General features: G+C 37.9%; 1 pseudogene; it reads left to right on the top strand.

Annotated features, from left to right (window-relative positions):
• Window positions 1-5,730: 5,730 nt before the first annotated feature.
• On the top strand, window positions 5,731-9,229 carry LOC137223015 (elongation factor-like GTPase 1; annotated as a pseudogene).
• The last annotated feature ends 329 nt before the right edge of the window (window positions 9,230-9,558 follow it).

Here is a 9,558-nt window from a genome sequence, read left to right as displayed (position 1 = left end):
TTTATACATATAGAGCTAGTTTATCCCTTTTTTTTTCTTTTTTCTTTTGCAGTACGCGGGCCTCTCACTGCTGTGGCCTCTCCCACTGCGGAGCACAGGCTCCGGACGCGCAGGCTCAGCGGCCATGGCTCACGGGCCCAGCCGGTCCGCGGCATGTGGGATCTTCCCGGATCGGAGCACGAACCCGTGTCCCCTGTATCGGCAGGAGGACTCTCAACCACTGCGCCATCAGGGGAGCCCCAGTTTATCCCTTTTTATTTTTGTTTGATATCTAACGTAGGAATACAATGTCATTTGCTCATCCATTCTTCTAAAGATTACATTTAGGGTTTTAAATTTCCTTCTTTCTTTCCATCCTTCCTCCCTCCCTCCTCCTTTCCCTTCTTTCCACTACCCTTTCTTTTCTTGAGTGATAAAACAAATGTTGATATGAACAAGTTAGTTATTTCTCTTGTGTACATATATGTGGTTGGGTAGCATTCATTGCGCATCTTCAGTTTTTCTAGGAATTATCATATTGCTGACTAAAATGATTGTACTAGTTCATATTTCTCTAGCAGAATAAGAGATGTCATTTCTCTGCATCTTTGTCATCACTTACTGGGAAATTCTATCTTACTAAGTTTTTAGTTGCATTTTGATAGTAGAAAATTTGAGCTTATTTTATGTTTATTACTCTCTTCTATGAATTGTCCAATTTAATATTTTGTTTGTTAGTCTATTGGGTTTACCTTTTCTCCTTAATTTTTGAAAATACATTATGGGAAATATCTCCTAACCTAAGATTATATTTTAGCTTTCTGATGTCTTTTTATGAATATAAATTGTTATAAATTATAATGTAATCAAATTTATCAATATATTTCTTTAAATTCTGTGATTTTTACTCCTTATTTAAGAAATCTCCAATTTTATGAGGAGAGTATATTTTCTTCCTAAATTTAAAATTAAAACTAAAGTTTTTAAATATATATGATGTCAGGTATGGATTCATTTTTTTCCCCCATAAAGATGATTGTGCAGGAAGCATTTAATATCTAGTCTACCTTTTCACACTGATCTGTAATGCTCCCTGTATCATACTTTATTTCCTTATAAGTACAGGCTTTTTTCTGTGTTCTTTATTTAGTTCTGTTCTAATTACCTCTTCATTGGTTAATACCATATCTTTAATTATTATACTTTGATATCTGATGGGGCAAGCTTCTTCAACTTATTCCTATTTTTTTCAAAATTAACATGGCTCCTCTTCTACTTTGTTTTCCAAGTAAAATATAGAAGCAGCTTGTCAAACCCCATGAATAATACTGACAGAGTTTTTATTGGAATTGCAAATACTTAACCTAATTAACACCTAATCATCTTTCAGATGTCATTTATATAGATTCTTCCACTTGAAAATGATCCACTATTTTTCTACCAGTATTATATCCCCTTATGTTATCTCACTAAAATATACCTCTGCTTTGTTGTACTTACTATGGTTACATTTTTATATTTGTCTCTGAAGCTATTTGTCCATGTCTTCTCCCCATTAATGATCATAGTAGTAGTAGTAATAATAATAATCATAGTAAAATAACTACAAGAATAACATAACTACTCATACTTAGTCAACAAACATAAACACACAAACTGAGGTAAATCCTGAAGTGAAACAGTATCCTGTAATGATTTAAGTTACTAACCTACAGACAGATTATTTAGGGCAGACCTATACCTCCCAAAGAAAATCTTAGAAGCACAAGTTATTAAATAGTGTAACTGCCTAGTCACCTGCCATTTTTATTTTGGTAAATATAAATCTACCAATCAAAATAAGTCAAATTAAAAAGCAATAATGTTCCATTATATCTTTATGCTGTTTTAATTATTAACAGAACATCTATTATATATCTATTTATCCATCTATCTGTCTAGTGTCTATATTTTAAATATGAAAGTACACATTAATTTGGTAAAGTATGTGAGCATGTTCCAAAGGAAGTTTTTGCCCAAGCAATTGAAACTAAGGGTTGAATAATCTTTTACTCTATAGAGCAGCTGTTACTTTGTTTACTGCTATAAAACCTAAATAATAGTGAAAAGAGGATGGGAGTCTCCACAGTTTAATTTCCAGGATAGGGCTTTTCACTTTTACTCATTTTTTTTTTTTTTTTTTTTGCGGTACGCGGGCCTGTCACTGTTGCCGCCTCTCCCGTTGCGGAGCACAGGCTCCGGACGCGCAGGCTCAGCGGCCATGGCTCACGGGCCCAGCCACTCCGTGGCATATGGGATCTTCCCAGACCGGGGCATGAAACCGTGTCCCCTGCATCGACAGGCGGACTCTCAACCACTGCGCCACCAGGGAAGCCCCACTTTTACTTATTTTACACAGTTTTGTTTGCCTTAAACTCTGTGTCCTTGTCTTTTGATCTAATCAGATCTTTATCTTTATGAAAAGCAGAACAAAGGCCTATAGCTAGAAATGACCATTAATATTTTCCCACACACTCTTCCCTAAGGGAAACATACTTTTCCCATTTGCTAGTTTTTCATATTTGTCACCAAAAAGGATCTTTAAAAAGTGGCATCAGGGCTTCCCTGGTGGTGCAGTGGTTGAGAGTCTGCCTGCCGATGCAGGGGACACGGGTTCGTGCCCCGGTCCGGGAAGATCCCACATGCCGCGGAGCGGCTAGGCCCGTGAGCCATGGCCGTTGAGCCTGCACGTCCGGAGCCTGTGCTCCGCAACGGGAGAGGCCACAACAGTGAGAGGCCCGCATACCGCAAAAAAAAAAAAAAAAGTGGCATCAGCTTGAATGGCTGAAAACATTGTGCTCACTAGTCACTTCTTTTTGGACAACTTTGCCTTAAACGGCAAAATGAATATTAAAACAATTTAAAGAACACATTAATATATAATAAAATGCAATAGAGATGGAGATTTTTTAAGATGCAAAAACTCACATAGAGCTGCCAAACCTAGTTACACTAAAAACAAGTGAGAAAAATGTAGACTGCCTCCTGAGCTTTCAAAAGCCATCAGACACTCAATATGTAGTAATGACTGAACATATTCATTGTACTTAAAGCCTATATTAAAAGAAGTGTCTAGAGAAATTTGAATTAAAGAAGATTATGTGAAATTTGCCTAAGTACAGAATGCACATCTATTTTGAATTTTCTTGCTTTTATTTAAGACAAGTGGCAGATAATTTCACAGCTGTCAGTTAATGCACATAATGAATGTCTTATAAAAGGATGAAAGCATGAAGTTGTATTCATGTTCCCCAAGTATGTAAAATAAATTCAAAAGGATGTCAAGATCTGGTATGAAATGGAAAACGCAAGAACACTTTTGTTTAGCAGTGTGTGGAGACAGGGTTGGGGAATACTAACCCTTTGCCTCCCTACAAATTAAATCAATAGGAGAGTAGGTCTAAAACTAACTGCTTTAACTCTTAGATTTTTACATCAGTTTCTAAGGACTTTATTATGTGGCACTTTTATCTGACATGGGGCCAACATTAATTAATTGCTTTGACACTTCGTCTTTTAAATTTAATACTGAATCCTGGCATTCTTTAGCTTTTAGAATCTGTGGGCATTTTTTCTCTAGACAAGATGGATAAGGACATCCTTTAACTATAGAAAAAGAAGTACAATGAAATTAATAAAAAAGAACTGCATAGTGTTGATGTCAGATAGCTTTAACAAATCTAAATCTCATTCATCTAATCTTTTATAATTCCATAAAATTGTACCAGAGTTACTTCTTGATTTCTGAAAATGAAATGCTTAGATATTATTCTTTAATACTTTTATGATAATAATTGCATTGATTTTAAAAAAAGAATCAGTGAATAAAACTTATGAAATGTGTGATATTAGACTTACTTTAACTTACTTAAAATGCCACCATAAAATTTGTATATTTTGGACATAGCACATAATCACCTACTCAAAACATAGGTTAATATTGTGTTTGCAGACAGAATGATATCTCACTTGCTTATTCATTTTGGTGGTTATTTATGGCTTGCTTCTACGCACTTCTCTGAAAATCAGTGTTTTTGCAGTCTTAAACTTCGCCTTTTGTCTCGTGTTATGATCCAGTCTACTGAAGGAATGAAACTGTCAGTTTAGGCCAGCATCACTTATATAACAAAATCACACAAGCATCTATCCTTGAGTCAGAACAGAAACAGCATATTTGTGTCAGTTCCCTAAACCCTAATTCCTACAAGATGATGCAAAGAGGTCCAGATGACACCAGCATATACAGAATATTGCATTATAGAAGATGAATCCTAAACTTACAGAACCTGAATCTTTTAAACAGTTAGCATTCTTTCTCCTTGCTCCAGAGGTAGACACTATCTCTACCTTCTGAGACTATAAGCTAAGTTTCCCTTTGCTCTGCAAAAAGATACTATCTTTCATCTTCCAAGACAGTTCACTTTACTAACACCCTTGAAAAGTTAAACCAGAACAATGATAGTCAGGTCCTATGCTTGCAAAACATGCAGGAATCTGAGAGACACCTGGAGAATTGTCTTCCAACAATATCGAGTTATTATAAAGTAACATTGAATAAGATAGTCTGTTATTGGCAGAAGAATAGCTAAATAAACCAAGAGAGAATCAAGAAACAAACCTATACATATAGTTACTTTACAGATATGCCACTGCAATGGCAGTGTACTCAGGAGAGAGAGCCTTTTCAGTAAATTGCTTTGTGTTAATTAGATATCCATATGGGAAAATATGTATTCTTTTACACACACATACATCCACACATATTGACTTCCATTTTACACTGTACACACAAAAGCAATGCAAGATGGATTGTAGATTTAGATATGAAAGCTGTAAATAAAAACACTTCTAGGAAATAACAGAGAAGAATACTTTCATGAGTAGATTTTTAAATATCACTGAAGAAAGACAGATTTGGAAGGTGATGGTAGCTCATTTCCTTCCCCCTTTGGTTGTTTGACAGATACTTGGCTCAGTAGATCCAAGTTAACTCAAAGGCAGAAGAGTTTGATATTAGTCAATGGGTTTCATATTATCACCCTTTATAACAAAGTCACTTCCCAAACCAAGAAGGTTCTACTCTTATATAGTCCCATGTATTTTACCTTCTCCCCTGTTCCTATAAGTAGAGCATTACTGAGGCAGTCTTCCTCTCTCCTCAAATGTTGGCCAGTGTGCATGTAGTCCATTTATGCCCAGTGGAGTCTGTGAGATAGGATAACAAGAGATTCTGGACACTCTATTCCTTCTCTGCTTCTAAGATTTTCCCAGTAAGGTCCATCTCATCTGTACCTTTATGGTACTATGGTTTTATGTCTACACTCTTTTTTTAGGACAGCTGTTAGTCCTTAAGGGACATACTCCACTCTGCCTATGAAATTTTGGAAAAAACTTAACTGGCTTAGTCATTGGTGGATACTATTTCTAATTGTGAGGACAGATCACCCTCTGTTAGCCCTGAGTGAGTGGGCTGGCTGTTAGGTCAGCTTAGCCCTCCCTCCTTTAAATGACTGCTGAGAGGTCTGTTCCAAACCCCAAAAGAGTCATCTTGCCAGGGTAGGTATCAAGTAGCCACCTAGTCTGTTAGCCCAGTACCCTGCAAGCCTCACATATGTTTAACTCATTTGTTGAGGTCTTTTAAAAACGCAAGTTTAGGCAGCAGAATGGTCTCCCAATGACAAAAACAAACAAACAAAAACCCTGGAAGCCTTCATGCTTCATTCACATGTGGTGTGCTGTATGCCAAGAGCTGGAGCTGAGTTGGGGGCTGAAGTCTTCACAAGAAATAAAGTGGCCACAGTGTTCAATAGTTTGGATCAGATGATTCAACTCCAAAGAAACACTGCGAACATCAGACATATCTGTGTTTTGGCTCCTGTTGCCCTGACTGACTGTCTTATATCTAGTAATGGCAGTTGCCTGGCAAGCAGGAACTTGATATGCTGATTCTAAAATTCATATAGAAGAACAAAGGGCCAATAATAGTCAAGACATATCTGAGGAAGGGTAAAGGTATGTGGACTGCAGAGAAAATGAGCAGATGTGAGGTATCACTATGAAATCCACTTCCATCTCACTACGTTATGCAAGAGTCAGGCTGTCCAGGCTTAGATGCAGGTGGAGATCGCTGACCAGCTTGAGGTCAGTCCACACCTGCCCCTCATCTACCCAAGTAATGAGGACCACCTGGTTAATCTGATACACTCTCCAGGACATACCGATTTTGCCTCTGAAGTATAAACTGGTTGCATTTGTGATGGGTACATAACTGTGGTAAATGTGATGGAAGCAGTCTGTCTGCAGATATAAGAAGTTCTGTGACAAGTCTGGATCAAAAATATTCATCTAGGTTTAGTGATTAGTGAATGAGATTACTTGATAGTGGAACTGAAATTCACTCCACAAGAGGTTTATTCTCATCTTACGCATCTTTTAGAAGAGATTAACGCACTCACAGGAGCTCTTTTACTTCTAATGTCCCAGAAGGAGAGCAGAGAGAGAGATTAAGTTGCAAGTGAATCCAAATTCTGAACAAGGAAGGCAAGAATATTACTGAAGCACTGGCTTAGAGGATATGGATACTTTTTAATGTTACTTTTCCCAGATTAAAGAAATATGGTTACCAGTGCATCGGATGGGTGAGACTTTGGAATTGAGCTCCTTGACAAAATCTAGTCAAAAGATTAGCATCAAAAAGGAAGTTTTTTCTGAAAACCTGTGAGAAGATTATTAGATGACTATAAAGAATAAGAAAATTAGGAGGATTGATCAGGCAAAAGGAATGAAATTTTTTATTTATAAAGTTGATCCTGGAAAATATATGTAGTTTATATGATGCTGTCTTGAAAAAGAACAAAGAAAAAATTAATAAAATAGTAAGTTCTTTAGGATAAAATATTGGAGCCCAGAAGGCAACTCATTTAGATACTAATGTTCAGAACAATGCCATTTACTGTCAGTGGCCACCATATCCCAAACTGTTCTTGCTATAGTGTGTCAGAAACATTATAGCTTGCTTAATATTATAGCCAAGAGAGTGGAGAAATTAATGGGCACAAGAGGACAAATGTTTGATTCTCTTCCACAAGAAACCCAGGCACTGAAATCAGCTTTTATGAGATGTAGAAGGGAAGACAATCCTCCAGTTATAATCTTTGTTTCCAACATATTTCCAGTTGGCACTGAGGTTTTCCCTCACAAGCCATGATCTCTCACTCAAGAAGAAATCTGACATGAGGATGTGAGACAAAGGCACATGGAGAAGCTGGCAGCAGTTCAGGGGCAGGTGTCTTTCTAGCCCACCCCAAATGGGAGTGCCCATGAAACAAATCCAAAGAGAGAAGAGTCAAGAGGTGATGGGCAAAAGATGGAGATTATGACGTCTAAACCTGTGTTTTAGGAGGGAAACAATCAAGTATGTTGTATTTCATATGGCTTGAAGAGGAAATAAAAGAAAGATGGCCCAAGGACGGTCAGCTTGAACTTTTGCAACAGGTACCATTAGGTTTCTCAGTTCCAGCAGATGTCCTTCCCCAAGTCCTCACATGCCATTTTGTATTCTTAAGAACACAGATCTACTGATTAGAATGGAACTAGGAACTGGAAAATCTAGAAGGGCTATCTCTAAGAATAGGAGGCCTACAAGACTTTGTGGTGATTTCTGCAATACTGTGTAGCTTGCCATCCTGCCTACCATTTATTCCACTCAACTTTGTAGCCACCCTTATTGTCAGGGTTGCCATTGAATAAAGATCCCCCAAGTGAAATGCCCCACCTCATCAAAGAAATGAAGATGTTAAACCAAATGACCCCTTGGAATTTAATTCAGGAAATTGAGCTGAGGGCACATTTTAGTTACAACCAGAGAAATCCACATTCAATAATGCCTAATGACTTAAAAGAAAAAATTGTAACGATTCAAAATCAGTGTACCTGAACCCATTATTCTATTCAGGAAAACAATCATAAAACCTTCAAAAGTTGATATGGTAAATGAATAAATAGTCAATCAACAAAAAATTACAGTCATACACAGAACAAAAGAAAGCAAAATCCATGAAGGAATCCAGGTTGACTCTTGTGCTAATCACCAAAACAACTTTCAATAAATTTGTCATGCTCAGTGTGAAGAAGTCAGTCAGATTCTGGAAGAAAATAGTGATCTGGTTTGTTCTGTGGAGGAACTGACATCCTCAGTGAATCAGGGCAGAAATATTAATGATCCACCAGAAGATCTAAGAGGGAATTGTGAATTCAAGGGAAAACTAGAGCAACATCTAACAGGGAGAAAATGGAGGAACACTGTTGGCCAAATCTGGTTGTTTGTCCCAAGAAAATTTGGGTCCAACCTATTAGTCCATAATAGTGAAGCTTTTCAGAACTTGATATGACCAGGCCCAACTGATCAAGTTTCCAAATAAGGCAGTAAATACTGAGATTTGGACAACAGCATTGTGAGTATCTTCCAATCGCAGCCCCCTCTGGGCCCATCCTCTCATGGATGCCCTCTCATGGGCATCTGTTTTGTCTTAGAATACGAGCCTTAAGTAACTTCGAGCAACAAGGAGCAAGTGATAAGCAGAATCAAGAGCCAAGTGGTCTATTAAAGGAGAAACAGGGGGAAGATGAAACTTAATCTGGTCAAGATGAAAACCAAGATGGCTGCTCTGAGCCTTTTGAGAAGGGGACTGCTCAGAAAGGAGAAGTGTTACTGCCTGATTGCTGTGGACTCTTCTCAGGACAGCTAACTGCCACCATGAGAGAAGTGTGTGGAGATGTGCTACAAGTGAAACCTCAGTGCCTGCTGGCAGTTATGCACATATGTGGCATCATGCCCAGAGGTAATGTTCTTGGCTTAGTAAGTCTATACTGTCCTGTCAAAGAGAAAAGTTTAAGTGTTTCAAGAAAAAGAAAAGATTAGGCAGACATATTTATCGTTAAGCCTCTGCTGCCCACGGCCAAAAGCTTTCTTCATGGATGAAATCAGGAAGAAGCCAACTCACAACTGGTATTCAGCCATTGGGAAATCATTCCAGCAACCTGTCCTGGGTGCCAACCACTGAGGAAAAGTACTTGCACTTTGGGGAAAAGGCTGATTCAGAGAACCAAACATGGAAGTACATGAACATAGTGATAAAGTAGAAAGGTTTTTGTCTGGAAAAGATTGTGGAGCACATGGAAAAAGCAGAGAACCCTCAGCCAAAATAAGTAACTGATACCTGCAATACTGACTCATGGGCCAAACCTAGTCTCCACTGGTAGATATTCTACTTGGACCCTTATTGTAGACCATCAGGGGTTAACCAAAAGATGCTACAGTTGTTCCCACAATGCTTGACATCACAACAGTGACTGAACAGAGTGCTTCTATTTCCGACTTTTGTTCTACATATCACCCTGGATATGGATAATGCTTTCCTGGACATGGCTGACACTCCAGGAAGAACAAAAGAATCTACTTGGCTTTACTTGGAAGATAAAGAACACCATTTCAGGTGAGTAATACATCTATAACAAAAATAGGGTAACACTATGCATTCA

This window comes from Pseudorca crassidens, chromosome 4 (genome assembly GCF_039906515.1).
Source record: "Pseudorca crassidens isolate mPseCra1 chromosome 4, mPseCra1.hap1, whole genome shotgun sequence".
Taxonomy (NCBI): Eukaryota; Metazoa; Chordata; class Mammalia; order Artiodactyla; family Delphinidae; genus Pseudorca; species Pseudorca crassidens.
This window is presented reverse-complemented; position numbering and strand designations above follow the sequence as displayed.